This window comes from Passer domesticus, chromosome 2, assembly GCF_036417665.1.
Source record: "Passer domesticus isolate bPasDom1 chromosome 2, bPasDom1.hap1, whole genome shotgun sequence".
In the NCBI taxonomy this organism is placed as follows: Eukaryota; Metazoa; Chordata; class Aves; order Passeriformes; family Passeridae; genus Passer; species Passer domesticus.
Genome location: NC_087475.1, coordinates 57,737,866 through 57,758,844, shown reverse-complemented (window position 1 = coordinate 57,758,844; position 20,979 = coordinate 57,737,866). Strand labels below are relative to the sequence as shown.

General features: G+C 36.6%; 1 long non-coding RNA gene across 1 annotated transcript in view; it reads right to left on the bottom strand.

Moving 5' to 3' along the window:
* The window catches only part of LOC135295444 (uncharacterized), a 49,488-nt gene that overhangs the window by 23,530 nt on the left and 4,979 nt on the right, over nucleotides 1–20,979 (bottom strand). Inside the window, exon 2 of the long non-coding RNA XR_010357546.1 lies at nucleotides 10,237–10,311. This is a non-coding gene — a long non-coding RNA (uncharacterized LOC135295444). The remainder of the gene's footprint in view (nucleotides 1–10,236; nucleotides 10,312–20,979) is intronic.

Here is a 20,979-nt window from a genome sequence, read left to right as displayed (position 1 = left end):
TAAAACAAAAGAGGTAAATATGGAATAGAAGGGACTATTCCTACATATGTAGGGATCAACAATCATTTTAGAAACCATTTTGAACTGCACTGTTTAGTCTCGTCTGTCCTTTAAACTGGAGTAGGTTTGTTAGTTAAATTCACTTATTTCATATGCATTGTGCAGGCATCAAAATGAAGAAAACTAGTAATGAGAAAGGCAACTATTTCCAAAACTCCTCAGGGATGTCACATATCTTTTTACTCCTCTTCCTGTTTCCTCTACTAAACTCATAGAATGGTTTGTTTTGGAGGGGACATTAAAGATCATCTTATTCCAAGTCCCCATTCTGGACAGGCACACCTTCCTCTAGAGCAGATTGTTCAGATGCCCATCCAGCCTGGTCTTGAAATATTCCAGGGATCTGACATCTACCACCGTTCCAGTGCTTCACCACCCTCACAGTAAAGATTTTCTTCCCAATACCTCATATAAAGCTACCATCTGTCAGTTTAAAGCCATTACACATCATCCTTTTGCTACATACATTTGTAGAAAGTCTGTCTTTCAATTTCTTGTAAGATCTCTCTAGTTACCTGGAAGGCTGCTATAAGGTGTCCCTGAGCCCCAACTCTTTGAACCTGTCTATGTAGGAGAGGTGCTCCACCTCTGTGATCAGCTTAATGGCTCTCCTCTGGACCTGCTCTAAAAGGTCCATGTTCACTCATGCTGGCCTCCTGTTAGTTTTGCCCAACTTCCTTATTGTTGGGATGCATCTCTCATGAGCTTGGAGGAGGTGACCTGTGAATATTAACTAGCTTTCTTGGGCTTCTCTTTCCTCTAGGTCTTATCCCATGGTAGATCAAGCAGACCACTGAAGAGGCCAAAGTATGCTCTCCTGAAGTCCAGGGAAGTGAGCTTGCTGCACACCCTTTTCACTGCCCAAAGGGTCTTAAACTCCACTACTTTGTGATCATTGCAGCCTAGGCTGCCATCAACATTAATATTCCCCATCAGCCCCTACTTTTTGGAAAAGAACAAGGTCTGGCGTAACACCACACTGTATTCTCTATCACTTGGAGAAAAAAGTTATCATCAATGCATTCCACTAACCCCATGGGTTTCTTAGGCCTGGCTGTGCTATTCCTTCAACAGATATCAGGGTAGCTGAAGTCCCCCATGAGAACCAGGATTTGTGAACGTGAGGCTGGTCCTATTTGTTCATTAAGTCTCATCTACTCAGTCTTCCTTATAGGGCAGCCTGTAGCAGATCCCCACTGTAATGTCACCCGTCCCTGCCTTCCCTTTATTCCTGGTTCATAAGCTCTCAGTTAGCTCCTCATCCATCCCCAGGTAGAACTCCATGCACTCCAGCTGGTTGTTGATGCAGGGGACAACACCCCTTCCTTGTGCTCCTCCCTTCCTTCCTAAAGAGACTGTATCCTTACACTCCAGTCGTAGGAGCCATGCCACTGTGCCCTGTAAGTGTGTGCACATTCATCACTTATTTGCTTATTCCCCATGCTCTATGCATATTTTTAGAGACTTTTACATTGGATTCTGATGAAGATGACTCACTGGCTGGAGTGGCTTCAACTACTATTTGCTACCTTTCGTGTGCTCTCCTGCTGACCTGTGATCCCTCTCCAGGCTCTGGATATCTTTTGCTGGCCCTGACATCAAACTGGTATGAGTGGGATAGATTGATATTCCCATCCCACAGTAATTCTAGTTTGAAGTTGTCTTCACCAGCTTGACAAATTTATGACTGAAGATGCTGTTTGCTAACAAATGCAGCCCATCTGTCCCCAATACACCAGATTTCTGAAACTGAGTCTCACAGTCATCTTTGTCTGAATTCTTCTCTTTTTCCAATTTTTTTTTTTTACTCTTTGCAATAGCTTATAATTATGTTCTCTGCCTCCATTAGAAAATCTCTCTATTGCTGCTGTATTTCACTTACACTCCATAACATTTATATTATTTAATTATGTGAAGGGTTCTGGGAAATAGTATAATGAAAGGCATTATACAAAGCAAACGTACATTGTATTGTAATTTGGTTTGGTTACTTTAGTGTGTTTATATGCTTCAAGACTTTCTTCCCTAATAGTTAAATTCATTTATGTCACAGATGTTTGGTTATTGGTCTCCTGCCTCTTCTTAGAGGCACTGTAATTGAGCACCTGCGTGTGGGGACAGAGGGAATTGGGGGTTCTTGATTAATTTTCTCCAGCTATAAATTATTTATTGTCTTGTACCAATCTCTTGTCATCCTCTTTGGGACTCCTTTAAACTGTCAGAGATACCTATTTACTTTAAATTTATTGCTACTGTGCTCATTGAGTTTTCCTATATGACAAACACAGAAGAAATATTAAAACTACCCATATCTAACTACAATAGGAAGAGGTGGCATAGTACAAATTATTGTTAACAGCGGAGTCTAATCTTTGAAGTACTGAATTGCAGATAGGAAGATCTAGTTAGCCTCAAAGAATGACTAGTGAGTTTAAACTTCTTGGGCAAACTGCTGCAGCTGATCCAGATTGAGCACGGGGATGGACCATCTGAACTCCAGAGTTCCCTTCCCACCTCAGAAATTCTGCAATTGTGTGACAGAGCTAGTTAAGCATCAAGCCATCTTTTTCATGGGAAATTAGGAAAGTGAATTGGGCTCCTTAAAATATCATGCAAAAAATTGGGCAGTTCCACTACTTATCCAATCTGTTTCTCTGCACTGATTCTCTGAGTCTAATAGCACTTGCCTTTTTCAGTATAGCATTAGCATATATGTTCAAAAAAATTAAATTCTTACTACATTTTATATTAATGTCATATTACAACTGTCTCTGTTTTAACATATTCTGTCTTTGGAATCTGCCAAGCATTTATTCCATAAGATTAATGAGACATTATAAAAAATACCAGCCCTTCAGATGTTAATTTTGTCATTCTGGCTCACAAAAAGCCCTTGAATAAGAGGAGAAAAAAATTATTTCACCACAGGAAAATACTGTTCACACAGTCATGTGGGAAAACACTCTGCCTGAAAATATCCAGAGAACAGCAGTAACTGTTGCCTCACAAGTGTAGAATCATTATAATATACCAAATCAATAGGAGGTCAAAGGTGTTGCACCAGAAAGGTCAGGAAAATGATAACAGCATTTGGAGGAGCCAGTGGAACTGTTAGCAACTTAACATCTGGCTGAAGGCTCAATGGACTTATAAATTGATTACTGTGAGCCATCATTTGTGGAAAACATCAGGATATAGGCAACTCATATTTTAGCTGGTGACTTAAGTGACTTTAAAAAATATGTAGGGATGCATGGCAGAATTTATAACAACCTACAATAATATATCAGATGTATCAAAAGTAGCATTTTTAAAAAGCACTCAAATATAGCTCAAATTTACTATATTGAAATTAGCAGAGGTAAGGAAAACATTCCAATTCAACATATAATCTCTACCAGAAACCCTGGACCTTTCTGCCTGAAAAAAATGTTCTGGTTGAAAAAAAGGAAACTTTTGAAATGAAGGCACTCATATCTGCCTTCAAAATATTTATTTATATAGGCCAGAAGGACAACACGCTCAAAATACACATTGTCATACAGGATGCGTACAAGGCTTTATCAGCAGAGATCAAAAGCTATACCATCCCATTAGGTTTTAGTGGGGAAAAAAAATGATGATACATAGCTTATTGCTATATCTAAAGCTCTTGTCACAGTGCTGCTGGGGTGTTGTTGGTCAGCTTTGATCACATTACTTTACACCCATATTTTACACATGTGATGAGAGATCCACAGGATAATTGAACTCCTCTTCCCAGGACAGTCAAATAAGTCCCTGCACTCCCTTTTCAGTTACTACCTGAATACATTTCGAATGGTTTACTGCAGTCAAAAGCAGCCACTGGAAAGTAAGCTGTTTAGTCCCTTCTCTATGCCACATACCATTAACACCTTTTTCTGAAACTGATAGAAAAAGAACATGCAATAGAACACAAAATCTGCACCAAAAATCTTAGGTTACTTATCCTGATTTTTTTTAAAATAATCTGTTCAGCTCTAGGTATTATTAACTCCCTTTAGAATAATTAATATACTTACTACAACATACTTTTACATGTTATATGTGTATTCATGCATTTGTATTCACACTAGAATTTAAAAAAGATATGTGCAGTGGTGTTTGGTCACCCCAAGGCATGTTCACCCTCCTCTCAGAAAAAAAACTCTTTCAGAGAGGGATGGCACTTAATCCAAGACATATTTCTATATTCAAACACAGTTACACCAAAAAAACAAACAAACAAACAAAAAACAAACAAAAAATCAAAACAAAAACAAAAACTAACAAAACAAAAAAACCCCAACAACAACAAAAAAACCCCACCATAACAATCATAACAGAGTACCCATGAGTGCATGGCAATCCTTTAAAGGAAGAATAAGAAGATTCACTCATTTAAATACAATGCATGAAGAACTGGGGTTTTTGTTTCCTAACCAAGTATATTGATAGTATTTTAAATAAGCCATTATCTTTATTGCACCTCTACAAAGACCTTATCATAAACCAGCAGTGCTTAAGGCATAGTAAAATTGTAAGGCTTTTCTTTCTCAAAGAATTAGCACAATGTCCCTCTGGCACTGTTTAGAAATTCTTCATTTGCTCCACAAACATTAAAGAACCAGAAGAGCATATGTGTAAGGAGGGAACACCAAATAAGCATTATTTAACTGCATTCAAAGTCAGCCTAATTTTTTTTAATAGTTTCTTGAAGATTATTATCATGTAAGACAACTAATAATACAAAGGATAGGAAGTTTTCAAAATTCAAACCTAAGTGGCGAAATTTGTAAACATTAGTGTTTCTGCACCATGGGATTACTTTTCATTAGCAATTAAATCAGCCTTTTAAACCAATTACAATTTCTGTGGATCAGCCCTGTTTTTTTTCTCTCTTTCATTTCTCTCTTAGTTTGTTGTAGGTAAACAACAAGTGCTCTTACGCCAAGATAAAGTGTTGGAGTCAATGATAAAATATGTCACTTTTCTTCTTATTCAAGACAGTTTTGGTAATTTCACACCCTCCTTAGAAAGCAGATTTCAGTTTCTTCAGAAACTTGATCGCAGGGTGTTGAGCTCTTGCCTCAGCCGACTCCTGACTGGTGAAGGTCACACAAAGTTCCAACAGGGAGATGGAGATACTAATGTAAGTACTGGATCTAGAATGGATCACAAATGGTAAGCATTTTGTATAGATGTGAACAAGAAAATCTGGATCAGCTACTCCAGCTCAAAGGAGACCTCAGCCTGGTTGGAGGTCCTTAGGATGGAGGCTGCTCTGCCGAACTGGGCCCATGCTCTTCATAAAAAAATTTCTTCCCTGTGTCCAATCTAAGTCTACCGTCTTCCCTCTGGACCCACTCTGAGATCCTTGTCTTTCATCTTGTTAGGACTCCAGAGGTGGATGCAGCTCTCCAAGTGGAGTTTCACAAGAACAGGAACAGTGGGGCAGAATCCCCTTCCTTTCCCTGATGGCCACACTGCTTTTGTGCACTCCAGGACAGGGTTGGCTGTCTGGGCTGTAAGTGCAGATTGCCAACTCATAACCAATTTTTCATCCACCAGACCTCCTCAGGACTGCTCTCAATCCATTCATCTCCAGTTTATGCTGGTAATGGGGATTACCCTGATCCAGATACCGGACCTTTCACTTGGCCGTGTTGAGCACCATGAGAGTCGCCTGGGCCCAGTCCTCAATATTGTCAAGGTCCCTCTGGATGGCATTCCTCATGTATCAACTGTACCCTCACTGTCATCTGTAAGCTTGTTGAGGTTGCACTTGACTCCTCTATATATTGATGAAGATATTAAATGGATTTTGTCCCAGTATGCAGACTTATGAGGGAGACCACTCATTTCTGGTTTTCACTTAAACATTGAACATGTGAGTGCAACTCTTTGCATGTGACCATCCAGCCAATTCCTTATGCAGGTGACAGTTCATCTATCAAACGCTTATCTTCAATTTAGTAGCAAGATTATTGTGGGAGACCATATCAAAGGTCTTACTAATGTCCAGATAGAAAATATCTGTTAATGACTTCCCTTGTCTACAAAAGCAGTTACTTCATTTTAGAAGACCACTAGATTCATCAGGCAGCATTTGCCCTTGATGAAATCATACTGGCTGTTTCTAATCACTTCTTCATCTTCCATATGTTTTGACATAACTTCCAGGAGATTCTGTTCCATTATCTTACTACATATTGTGATTACACTGACAGCCAGCATCCTCCTTTTAACCCTTTTTTAAAATGGGTGTGATATTTCATTTTCCAGTCACTGAGGCCTTGCTTTTGTAGGATGCGTCTACAAATTCTGAGGAAACTGATGTCATTGTGATGCCAATCTCAATTACTTTTGAAGGGTCATGATGATCAGTGGAGGTTCCTTAGGGGCTGGAACAAAGCAAAGGTCACCCCTGCCTTCAAGAAAGGTAAGTAGGGTTCAGAGAACTACAATTCAGTCAGCTGCACCTAAGTCTTGGAGAATGCAAATAGCCCTGGAAACCTTTTCCAAATGTGTTAAAGGAAAGAAAGTGATAAGATTGGTCAGCATGGATTTACAATGGGGAAATCATGCCTGATAACCTTGTAGCCTCCACAACAAAAGGACTAGCTCAACTCGGGGTGGCAAAGGGGTAGCAGGGGGCAGTGAGAGAAGTGGCTGATGTTTATTCCAAGTTTAGTAAGGTTTTCAAGACTCTCCCATATCACCTTCATAGACAAAATGAGGAAGTATGGAAGAGATAAGTAGTGTGCATTGAAAACTGGTGGAACCACTAGTCTCCGAGGGCTGTGGTCAGTGCCATGAAGTCCAGCTGTAAATCATTCTGCAGGGTGTCCCTAGCTCAACAAAATTTGTATGCATGAGACTGGCACATTTATGATAAAATAATCTCTAATCATAAGTGTTTTAAACACAAGTGTCTCCGAGATTCCTTCAGAAAGAAAAGTACTAGTGCCAAGTAAACATTAATTCAAAACAATGTAGATCTTTATCTATGGTATTTCTCAGACATTGCTTCAAGCCTTTTTTTTCCAGTTACAAATATCTATCTAATAGTATGTGAAAATGAAACTTACTCAGAGAGAGAGACATCAGGCTCAGATTTTAGATTTTCTGTAATTCCGTTTGAAAATAAATGTTATTAGAGAGCATGTGTACTTAGAAGTGAGCTTTAACGTTATATTTTTTTGGTTTACCACAAATGGCAGAATCCCAAAAGAAGTTTTATGAACATTATGTTACCCCCAACAGTGTAAATACATGGTTAGTTACACCTACACATGGCTTTCATGCATCCTTAAGACCTGCAAAGTAAAATAAAGTTTAATTTTGAAATACAGAGGATCAAAGATAGAGCTCTGAGTAACTTGGTCAATTGAAATGTTACTGTGTCCACAGCAGGGAGGTTGGAGCTAGACGATCTTTAGGTGCCTTCAAACCCAGGCTGTTCTATGAATATGATTCTGTGAAATAAAACAAAAGCAGCTATCTGGACAACATACAAGAAAAACAAGGAGTTCATGCTGATGCAAAGCAACTGTAAAACATAGTTCATTTAAGCATTTTCTTTTTAAGATATGATTAATCCAAAAAAGTATCCAAACAGAATGGTAAGGAAAGCAATGCAATGAACAAAAAGGGTAATACAGCTGAGAGGCTAAGTGGATCAAATCATAAAGACTAGTGGAAAGTAGGAAAAAGACAGAAAAAGAAAATGGAAGATGATCTACATAGGGATTCCATGAACCAATTGTGTAGAACAGCAAATCTAGCAGCTCTGGGCCACCATCTCTGAGCTCAGCTCTGTCATTCTTCATTAATGGATTCTGAGATCTGAGTTTTTGTCATAAGTGATTGCTATGTATTTCCAAAATTATAACAGTCAGTGCTAATTCTCTCTGTGGTGAAGGTAACTATTGCCCTTGAGCATGGAATGATCTGGGAAATGAGTTCTCATTCAAATGCTCAGAAGAGGGGATATGATGCTAGTAGAGAAACAGGCACTGGCATGTGCAGCAGTCATAGGTAATGCTTCATTTACTTCAAAAGCTCTCTCTTTCCCTCCCTCTCCTTCCAAACTCCTTCCCCGTTACTGATTATTGCTGCACTGAGATGAATTAGTGGTGCTTTAAAAAGAAGGGGAAAACAGCATAGTAAAACATCTAGAATGCAAAATATGAGAGAAACATACAGCACTGAAAAATAAAATTTCTAAATTAATAAATTAAAAGCATGAACCTATAATATTACCATTTACTCTTCTGCTACATCTGTAGCTTAACAGTACTAGCAACACATAGTACAGTTTTTCTTTCAAATGAAAAATTTCATCAAGTCTTAATTTTAAAAAGTGTGTAAAAACACTATATGCATACATACAAAGAGATGAAGCAAGGAAAATTAAAAAAAAATTGTTCAACATAACCCCAGTTAAAGTTTACATTTATAAAATGCTTATGTATCAGGGTGGCATCTCTGCCCTCAGCAGGGAGGTGGAAAATAAAAAAAAATTAAGGTCACTTCCAGCCCATGATCCTATGAGTCTATAAATGTTTGCATTTATGTAATACCTATTAAGTCCTTTATATTTCATTTGGGGGAGAATAGACACATGGAGAAAAATCAAATACTGAATATAAGTTCATTGGAGTTATAACTAGACACACCTTGAGGTATATGAACAGATATATTTTTATTAATTTATTAAGAAATTTTTCTATTGCTTGTTGTTCTAGAGCAAAACATGCAATTCAGCTCAGAGTAACTTCAGTCACTGCAAAGCTGATTTCTTTAACAGAAATCTAAATAAAAATGGTGGCTTGATATATGCATCAAATGTATCTTCATGTCATGACTCACAAAAGGATGTGACACAGTGACTGGTCCTTTTGGCTGCTTTGAGCCATACACAGAGCTGATATGTTTAGTCAGGGAAATCATGTTAAATCCAGTGTAGAGCTGAAACTCCAGACTTCATGTATGACATAAATTCCAACATGTCCTGCTTTGATCTGCTGATCCTTCCCTACTGTATTGAATTATTTACTAATGTAAATATAGTCCATAATTTCTGGTACTTTGCATTCAAATTCCTGCCATTGATGGGTTTTATATAACAAGGATTGTTCCAAATAAAATTCTTACTATGCACAAATTACCCTTATTTCTTTTGCCACTAAATCAACTGTTTAATATCTCCGATCCACTCTAGAATTTATCTCTGAAGAAACACATCTCTCGATCTTTTTGTGTCAGCAGGAGCTGAACTCTTTGTGATCCTCTGAGTGCTCCAGTGTTTAACTCAACATATCTTCATTGGTACAAACTGGTTTTGACCAGTCTCATCTCTCATTATGTTCTAGAAGACATATCCGTTTTTCATACTAAATGAAAGTGAATTCGTTCATTAATTTTGACACAACATCCTTGACAGCAGACCCCTCAGTATGGGATGGCATCAGAGAACCTGTGCAGTAGGAGCCAGAACACAGCAGAGGAATACTGCCCCCAGTTTAGACAGCTTTGTAAGACTAAACTTTGATTTCCTTGCTCTATTAAATCTCCTAGAACTATCAAGCTGGATTTGCTGTGTCTGTATACTTCTCTCTAATCTTCTTTGACACAATTCTCTTTCTCTTCATATCCATTCACTGTTATTCCTCATCCTTGCTCATATTGTCACCAACAGGTGGACAAATCAAGTAAACCTCAGAAACATGTTCACTGTAGCAGAAAACAAAAGCATCTACATCAAAAAAAGAAAAGCAGAAAAGAAAAAATATGTACATTGAATCGCAGTTTCATTAATGCACTCAGCCTTTAGCTGAGATTTCGTGAGGTAAATGGCCCAAATCAGGCTACAAAGACATTTGAAAATGCATATATATCTTAAGGCTCTGTATGGTATTTGGCTTTAAAACAATTATTGGAGAATTCAATTAATTTTGCAGAGTACTTTATGCTGATCTGTACATGTCATAAAAGAGAACTTCAGGCGAAAATAATGCTGTCTTTTGGCATGAACATTGCAAAGCAAAGCAAGGTCTCCTGGGACAATCTCTACTCCTAGCATTTCCTGTAGCACCGTGGGGGACTGGAGCAGAGGCAAAGGTGGGAGGGATTGTGTTGTTAGCACTGAATACCTTTCAACTCTACAATTACCTTTGAGTAATGGCTCTTGAGTAGCCACTTTGGGGTGGGATCCTTCAGCATAAAGGCAGCTTGCATATGGTCAATCTGAAAAAACAAAGAATTGTGTGGGTGCATTGACAAGTTAAAACCAATTAAGTTGTCATCAACGCTTTGCAATTCAATATTGTAATGTTCTGAATTAGACAAAGTAAAATAACTTTATATAAAATTCCTTTTTGCATGATCTTAGGGAAAGTTCTGAACACAGTGCTATTCAAATAATCTGAAGAGATGGATAACCTAAACGAACAAGACTCGTATATCTAAATTACTAGTTTGGTCCAGTGAAGGGGCAGAAGATCTGAGATCTTAGAGATATTTTTAAACCTCACTTGTACCCACTGAATAAAATATAGAAAAGTCCAAGTCCATCAGTAAATCTGCCTTAACAAAACCGTACTGCAGCTGGATAAAGCCGTGTCGTAGTAAATTACCAGAACCCAATAACGTCTCTCTCTAAATTAAATTAAAAACTCATTTTTATTTAAAAAGCCACCAAACCTACAAAGTGCTAATGAGCAGAAAGAAGATTTTACCTCCTTCTTTAAACCTTCTTCATTTCAGTGTGAGGGCAAAGGAGAAAGGACCATTTTGCTGCACTGTTATCAGCATCTCTAATATATGCCTTCATCCACTCAAGGAATCCATTTAGGATTTTGAGAAGGATTCAGTTACCTAAATGTTAGTGTCTAATGACTTTTGAGGCACTCCAAGGAAGTAAAGACATATCCATAATGACGACAGATACCACACTGGACTTAAGAGGGAATTGTACCTTTCAGTAACAACAGCTGGGAGCCAGGCAGGACAGCCTACTGCCTCTCATGAGCAAAAGCTTATATACAGAACTCAAGTGTATAAAGCTATCAAGGTATTCATATCTAGCTTGACTCTGTCAGGCACACAGAGCATAATGACAGGTCTGATGAGCAGTTCTGAAGGACAGTAAGCATGAAATCATCTCAAAGAAGGAATTTCCTTCCCATCCTCCTTTCTCCTTCAGCAATGGGCTGTTGCCAGTGTTAAATTCTGTTGATATTTAATAAAAGTTAACATCTGTGCCTTGCTTGCCTGCAATTACAGAACTTCATCCTAGGGCCACTTTGGAGCATCTTACAAGCACTGGTGCTTGAAGCATAGCTATAACAAAAGAATGGACTGACTGTTTTTCTGCCTCTAGCTACCTTCATTTGTTATTTTTTATTTTTATCTGCCTCATATTTGCCTTATATTTCAGTTGGCCATCCTAAATGACCAGCCTGAAGCAATGGCACCCTTCTAGGAGACCATTTGATCAATCCTCTTTTTATGCAAGGCCTCCCAGGAGCAAAAAATATCAGTGAAGGATGCTTCCATGTCCCAATTACATGGAAAAACACATCACCACAGCTAAAACACTGTCAGATCTGCTGAATTGGCTGGAGAGAATTATAGGGATTCTTTGTCTGTAAGCTATGATAGATAACGTGAAAGTACAGCTTAGAATTGTTAACAATGAACTCATTATAAGGAGGTTATCTCAGAATTTCTCTATAAAGCTTCTTTAGGGTTAAAATTCACTTCAGATCATGTTCAACATCTGTCAGCAAGAAGCAAAAGCTGGGGAAAAAAAGTCTATCCAATTTTATCCATTCTTGCCTCTCTAAGAGTCTTGTGGAACTGCTAGATGACTAAGAATAACTGATTTAGAACCTCACATTTAGAAAGAAGACAATATGATATAAGGTAATAGAGGGAGGAAGAGAACAGTGCAAAAGGAAAATAAAACAGCTCAACTGACATCTGAGTTTTATTGAACCAGGCATGCTTTCCCTATCTAGTAAGCATTTCGTACTCACTTAAATTCAAATGTTTCTTGATTTTTCTAGCTCTAAATATTCCAGTTTTTCTGCGGTTCAAATGTTGGTCTTTCCAGAGACATCATTGTTAGTGATGATTATTTTTATAGATCATTATTAAATTAGATTTCATGTAAACAAAATATTGAAATCTATTTTGCTGCATAATCAACTATAGATATAACATAGAATTTCTTAAAACTGCTGTACATTAAAGCAGTTGATATATGTGTCTATTTCTAAGCCTTCTATGTGCAATTTTTTAACATGCCTATATATTCACATATACTATTCTTTTTTTTGCAGACATTATCTAGGAAATAGTGAAGTTGGTATAAATTAAAATGAACTTTGGTAGATAAGTTTCTGAAGTTATGTTGGACTGTATTAATATAAACTAAAGATCTTGGTTTTCTCCATTTTGTCCCATAGTTATCCATGACATGGTGGTCATAATGCTGTGAAAATTCAGATTTCAAAAACAAGGCCTTTCCAAAATATTCAGGCAGAAAATTGGTAGTACATCTGAAAATTCTTAAATTTTTGATTTTGAATTCTGTTCCATAAACTGGCATGTGCAATATCAAGAAGCATTATTGATCCAACTCAGAAATGTATATGTAATTTTCTGTGCAAACATATAGACAGCTGCATTTTTTTCCTGCTGTACTGCAAAATGTTACTCTGGGGAGATGTCTGATATTCCCATCACACTAGTCAAAGCCAGGCTTAATGTAAGTTATTGCAAGCAAGAGAAATAGGCTACTTGCATGCCAAGAATTCAAGTTAGATCCAACACTCTCTGAAACACAGCAGATTTTTCCCCTTTCCCCCTAAGGACCTCCAGGTTATTCAGCAAATGGAGCTGAACCACTCTACCATTTTTCAGTCAGTGTGAAATAGGCCCTAAATGGAAAAGCAGTCAGGCTGTGACACACAACTTCAGACACTGATTTGTCATCCAGTTCAATGAAATGCTTTGCTGAAGAGCACTGAGAAAGTAAATTTCTTTTTATATTCATATCTGCAATTAATTACACATTCAGTCTCACCACCAAAAAAACCCCAGAACAGACAATCACTACTGATGAGCACTGGGTCAAAGAAAACGAAGTACACACTACACCTTATTTCTTAATAGCAACAAATAAAATCTCCTTTCTCTGCACATAAAAAGCATTTATGTCTGCATCTTCAAACCCTAGTTTCACTAAGGACTACATAAGTAGGTCCATTTTTCTTAAATATGAAGTTGATTATAATATAATTTTTTATATATTTTTGAGTAATTAATATAATTTTTATGACCTAGACATGCTCTTATAAAAGTCAGAACTATAGAATACCTGTAAAGAACCAGTAGGTACTTTTCTTATTATTATTTTTAATTAAATACAACGCCAAGTCATTCATTCTAACCCTTCTTAAATTAGTAATTCTTCCTCAGAAAATATGTCTTCCTAATATACAGAATGAGCTAGACTCAGAAAAAACCCTTTTTTTAATCTAAAATGTCAGAAGGTAGGTCCATTTCTTTGAATAGTTGTAAGGCTAGAAATTAGAGCTCTATGCAACTGGAAAGGATCAGTTTCCCAGTTTCTAACTTTGGAGCATCCCAAGATGCTGGATGTTAATGTCATGACATTTTAGATGTAGAGAAACTCTTTTAAGCTATATTTAGAGATTTCAAAGGCTCCCTCTGTAACCTTCACGCAAGTGGACCCACAGTAAACAGGGAATCTAACTTTACCTTAACAGTATGAGATAATCCATAAACATACTTTAATGCTTTGATATGCGCCTAAAATAGTTTATTTCTAACATATGTGGCATGTACAGAAAATATGATTATATGATTATACATTAAAGGTTTTACCACCATAAATGTAGGTCATCCAGAACAAATAAAACTGATAGAAAAATTTTTCACAAAAGGTAGCCTAAAGTGAAAATTTTCAGTCCAAGCTTAGAGTACTCAAGAACAATTCAGCATTTTTTGTTGGTTTCTTTGTTTGTTTACCACAGAGCTAATATTTCTCTTTACACCTGCAAATTTTTCATTGCAGAGAAACTGTAGAAACTATAACATGGCATTTGTCCCCACCCTCCATGAAACTTTAGTGGTCCTTACTTCAGCACCAGTAGTTCTACACAAAAAAAAAAAAAAAAAAAAAAATCCAAAACTATTGATGAAGAAACACAGGCATTTGTATAACATTTTGTATTATTTTCTGATGTATAGTTGTGTCTTTTTTCAACAGTTCAACAGTATATCTTAAAGCAAATTGAGAAATACAAATGATATTAGAAGGTGGATAGACAGGATGCTTGGGCTGTTTTGTTTATAATTTTATTTTCAAATAAATGTATGGGCTTTTTAAAGCCCACTAGCATTGGATTTCTTAGATATTATTCATCATCTTCACCCAGTTTATATAGTACCTCTCACCTAATTATAAAATAGGTTCCATCCACAAAGAATTAAATTTAGCAAAATAATAATAGGCTAATAGTTATTTTGGTTACCAATATTTGTAAGGAGGTGACATTTAGGTCAGAATCTCCTGTATTCTCCTTGTTCCTGGGAACAATAATTTATTCATTTTTCAGGCTAGAAAAAAAAAAAACTACCTTACATATTTCCCTTAGACTAATATTATTTCTATGTGACAAATTCCCACCACAAATCTCTTGAGATTTGGTTCTTTATGAATTAAAGAATAAACCATGGTCAAATACCCCACTCTCTTACCTGATGAAATCATAAGCCAAGCAGCAATGAATTTTCATTAGTTTGAAAGAACATATCAAGCATGTTTTATTTCCTCCTTTTCCTCTGCAAATATTATAGAATCATCAATATGCAGGCCTATCATAAGATGCATGTTACATTATAAATGCTGTTACTCAGCAGAATGCTTAAAATTTAGGCAGCAGACCTCCCAGAAATTCAGCAATTTAGAAATAGTCTTGAAAAGCACTGCAAAAGTAGATGTTCACGCACAACCAGTTTTCCCATAAATGAGGTTAATTTGTGTTAGCAAACTGTCAAAGAACCTGTCATATTCCATTGTCTTTCCAAGTATAAAAAAGTTAAAAAGAATACAAGACTGAAATAATACCCCACAGGAATCCTGGGCAACAAAGAAAATCAGCTGGTTTTTAACTTCATAATTTTAAATTACATTTACTTCTGATTTTAAGGAGTAACTTTTTTCCTGATTGTACATATTGAAGAATCATACTCAATATTTTTATTTCTATAATATTCTCTTTGAAATATTGCTTTAATAATAACAACAGTTCTGTAGAACTATTTGACCCTGTACAAATGCAAGGTCAAATGTTTCACTCCAGTACAAACTTGAACTAGTAATTTGATGGTTTTGTTCTGTACATTTTTAATGGGGGGGAAAAAAAACCAGATAGAATTTCACACATTTATGAAAACAAATACATTGTGCAACTAACAATAAGTGTTTGTTAAACTCAAATCTTTAGAAAACCAATATGTACTGGAGTTGTTCAGGAAAGAACGTGTATGTATTGTAGGTACCATATGGCTAATACAATTATTGATACTAGTTTTTTTATTTTAAGAGTTTAAAGTATAGATTGTATTTGTAACACATTTTAGGTGAAGATGGTAATTGAAAGACATATTCTAGAGAAATAAGAATTAAAAGCAATCTGACGCATTATCACAGGAGAACAGTTTAAAAAGAGCTTAAAGCCTACATTTACGATTTACTAGGAAATTCCATACTTGGTGTGATTACATGGGATTCAATGGAATTCAGTCTTAATATGAGATAAATTGTGGCTTCACACTGCTTTTGACCTGGTTTTCAGAATAATTGCTTTGATTTCCAAGAACTTGAGTGAGCACAGAGACAGAGAGTAAATATGAGGTAGACAGAGGTAAATATGAAATATTTACCTGTTCTCTCAAAGTTGAACAAAAATATTCAGCAAACAGGTTAAATTTTATAACTATGGTGCTTTATGGCAGATATATTTGCTATCCCAAGTATAAGAACTTTAGCCTATTTTTTCTCCCTTTTTCACAAAGAAAAAAGTTTTCAGTTAAATGCTTGATGTTATTATAGCATGCTATATAAATGCTTGCACACTTTTCCACTAAAACACTTCACAATTTCTTCTTTGTAAGAAACCCCTGAACACAGCAAATTCATGCTAAAACAATTTCTATTTGGCTTTGTATCACTGAAAGCAAATAGATATCTTTACTGTGCAAAATTATTGAATGCAAGTAATGAGTCTTCGGTACATGGGAGGAGATATAGCGTGAAATAACACTGAATAACATTGAATGCAGATTTATTCCACGGGGAATAAATTGTCTTATCATGCTTTTGGAATATATTTTTCTCTGACAGCTACATTAACCAATAGTTTAGTTTAGTGCTAGTTTTTCAAAGAGGCATTTGAAAAGCTTAATAAGTACAGTGTCCTTTCAAGACTGACTCTTCCCATGCATCAAGCACCAGAAAAGTCTTCAAAAATCACTGTCTACTGGTTAGCATTCATTAGTGGCATTTACAATTTCACATGCCCAGGTCTCATTCTTATATTTTCCTACAAAGTTCAAATAACTTGAATTCTTATTGATTACAGACCATTCAGCATTTTTCAAGTCAGACAAGGACACGAACATGCAACCACATGAACCATTTATCTAGACAAAGAAATTGAACCAGTGCAAATAGTGAATTAAAAATATTGTAGTTATGTCTGCATAACTCTTATATGTAGAACTGTTTTTCTGAATAAAATGTGTTTATACATGTGCATACATACACACACACACATGCACACAAAAATAGCAACATTTAGATAACTTGGAATGGGATTAGGATCTGGAATAGGAGACTTCACACAAGTCTTTATATTGACCTGCTTCAGCTTGCTCTGCCACTACTATTAGAACAATATATCTAGAAATTCTTCAGTGAACACAGATCTTTATGATGAAGCAATATTTCTGGAATATTTCTAAATGGTGGAAACCCCACTCATATGAAAAAAAATGCAATATATTAATCCTCTGGTGCAGTTTTTATTGAAAATTACAGCCACTGAGATAAAGTTTTAAGACTTTGATTTGGAGATAAAAAAATTAGTGGATTAACAAATTCAAATGTATCTTTTATTGAGCTAAACTTGGGACATATCCTTCCCCTTTCCCAAAGTAATTTCATCTATTTACAAACAAAAAGCTGAAACAAGTGTATCCCTTTTTGTGTACAAGAATGCATACTGTCCACAAACAGACACAGACTTATCCTCTAGAAAATATTTTCTCTAAAGTATATTTATTTCCATTCATTGCATTAAGAGTAAAAGCAAAAGTATTTAAATATCCATTTTTTGTTTTTCTTCATTACCGTTTCACAAACTGTTAATTAGGAAAGATACTTCATACAAATTATTAGCTTTTATATCTGCTTTAACACTTGAAAGGTTACAGCAATGGGAAAAGGAAGAGCTTTAATTAAAGAATGAATTATTGAATACTCCATTTTAATTGATGTAGCCTTCTGCTATTATTTTGTGTGTTTATAGATATTTTATGTGATTCTGTAATCAAGATCACACACACACAAAGAAGTCTTTAACTACTAAGGCTAAAGAATGAAGGGTGCTGATCACATTCAGCCATTTAAGTTCAAGAATCATGTGAAGTATGGTTTCCATGACAACAATTCACTAATTGCTAACAGAAAAATAAAAGGAAAATCAACCTTGACAGAATTTGGAAGTGACATGGCAGGTGAAAAACCTTCCAAATAGTTATATGACAATTTTCATGTGTGATGAAGAAATACAAGCAACCCCACCTTCTGAGACATGGTGAAAACACTCAGAGTTCCAGGGTTATTTTGGATTTGGCAGAGCTGGCTACATACAGTAGTCATTGTGCATTACACTTGGTAGTCAACACCTATCTTCAGTAACAGATGAGAAGAGATGTTTGTCATGAGGTGATGAAGGATTTTTGCATCCTTGGGCTACATGTCAACACAGGAAAATGCTGTGGAAAATGTATCAAGTAAAGAAATAACATAACAAAATTTTAGCATAAATTCACAGGGTAAGAAGAAAAACATTAAAGGAGAGCAGAGGAGGGGAAAAAGGGAGCTAGAGTCATACATACCACCCATGCTAATTTATTAGTAGGTGTTTCAGACACCTCCAGCTTGAGACAGAAAGAGTCTTTTGAGACTAGGGAAAACTACTTGGGAAGTACAATGATGCCATTCAAAATTTACTGACTTATGAACTGCTGCATATCATTTGTAAAAATTGCTTCAGCCTGAGTTACCATTCACCAGCTCTGTAAGTCGACTCACTGGGTCACTAGGAGTGAACACGAACATTTTGATAAATTCAGTTTCCATGACAATGAATTAGCCATGGAAAGGGGGAGGTGTTGAAAGATCTGTGTTCTGTAGAATACTCTTCAAATGTTTGCCTGTTTTCATTTTTAGCCATTTAGTTCTCATGGCTCTGTTCCAGGACTCTAATTCACCAGTGGCTGGTTTCCCTCCACAGATTAGAGGAGTAATTCATCAGTGAATGTTTCACTCAGTGGCCCCATCTAATGTAAGAGAATATATAAATGATTTTTTTCCAATTATTTTTTATGTTTTTTGTTTGTTTTGAAAGAATGCAGCAGTCTATTTCTGTTGTTCTGCTCTAACCCAGCTACAGAATACTTTATCTTTCCTATTTATTGCCCACTACTGTACTTAGGACTGCAGCTGTAACTTGCAAGATATTGGGAGTTTGTTCTAAATAGCCATGAGCCCCTAAAACAAAAACAAACAAAAACAAAACAAAACAAAACAAAACAAAAAAAAACAACAACAAAAAAAGCCACAAAAAAAAAAACAACAATGTTTTGAAGTTGGCTTTAAAATAAACAACCCTATAAAAATATGTCATATTCCAAAGCCTGCTATAGCCTACATCAATGGGAACCTCTGAGAATCAGATCTCTGAAAAAAAATTATATTTTTGATAGAAGTGCTTAAAGTTATTTTTCATTTGTCTACCTTTTGAAAGGCTAAGCCAGTGGGACATTTGTTAGTGTCAGAACTAAAATCTACTCGAATTCGGGAATGCCATTCAGCTGTTTTCAGTGGGTGTTGCATGAGAGCCTTCTACTAATGAGATTAAGAATGAAGTTGTTTAACCATTCATGAAACTGACGAATATTTCAGAACACAAAGTAGCAGGGGATCAGAAGAGCTGTTTCCATGGCTATTGGGATAGATGGGTTTCCATCCAGAGACAATTGAGACAAATTTGATTCTTTCAAAAAGTAAATCTGTTCTTAGTACTTCCAGCAATACGCTCCCCATTGCCATAAATAAAAACTGAAAGGACTGCACACCTTGTTTCCACTGTCTCTGCTGAACAGCATTGTTTCATGTGCTCCACAAGAAAGGAAGGGTTTTTCAACAAGCTGTTAGTGTCTGTGACAGCCCAGCATGCACTAAAATGTCTGAATGATTTTCAGAAGAAAGAAAATGTTACTATCAGAAAAAAAGAAAAAAAATAAAGAAAAAACAACAACCAAAAAACCCAAACCAACCAAACAAACAACAAAAAAAGGCAAAACAAAAACACAGAAAAGGAAGCCACTACAAAGAAAATATTAAAATAAAGGAAGAACAAGAAGGGAAATAAGAGAGAAGAAAAGGAAGAGAAGGGGAGTGGACAGATTCACAGGGAGAGGAGAGGAGAGGAGAGGAGAGGAGAGGAGAGGAGAGGAGAGGAGAGGAGAGGAGAGGAGAGGAGAGGAGAGGAGAGGAGAGGAGAGGAGAGGAGAGGAGAGGAGAGGAGAGGAGAGGAGAGGAGAGGAGAGGAGAGGAGAGGAGAGGAGAGGAGAGGAGAGGAGAGGAGAGGAGAGGAGAGGAGAGGAGAGGAGAGGAGAGGAGAGGAGAGGAGAGGAGAGGAGAGGAGAGGAGAGGAGGAGTATTGAGTGGCATGTCTGCCTGTGGCAGCAGATTCAGGACTAGATGATCTTTAAGGTTCCTTTAAACACAAAATCTGATGCTATGATTTAAAACTGTTTTACACGAGCATAATTTATTCCATCCTAAAAAACTTCTAATTGAAACTTCTAATTTCCAAAATGCAAATGCCATTAATACTAGAAAATAATGAGTATCTTGCAGCATGGAAATAAAAATAAATTATTTACTCAATGAGACCTAGTTGTACTGAAGCAGAAAAATAAGAGCAAGAGAAGATTGGTCCATGTTGATTGATACTCAGGAGCCTTGAGTCTCAGTCTTGATTTGAAAGTGTGGGGGGCAGTTGCCATCAGGCACTGGAGCGCATGTGGACAAGAATAAGCTTAATGACTTCTTTGGTTTGTCTGCCATGTGGAACTGTTTCAACATTCTTAATTCAGATGTGAATGAGGTGTGTTAATAGCTGCACACTTCCACTCCTGGAGCCAAGGAATGCGTGCCGGTAGCCAGCATTCAGGACCCATTGATATTAATGGTGAGAAATCGCTCAGCCTGCTGTTCTCAGTGAAGCACAGTGCAAAGCCCACTGCGAGAGACAGATGTCAGAGGCTTCTTCACTCCATCCATGACCTTCAGCTGGCACCAGACACTGTGGCACGTCTCGTCTTGTTAACATTTTAACAGGTGAGAGATGGATAAACAACAGTTCTCTCAGACCTGTAGATTGCTAATAAGTGTCACAAAATACACACTAGAGCTCAGGTGCAGATCATTAAAAAGGAAGAGGGAATGTGAGGAATAATGACACGTCAATCTACCTCAAATCAAGTTTGACACCCCCACGATACTAGTTAGCACCATGCTCAGGG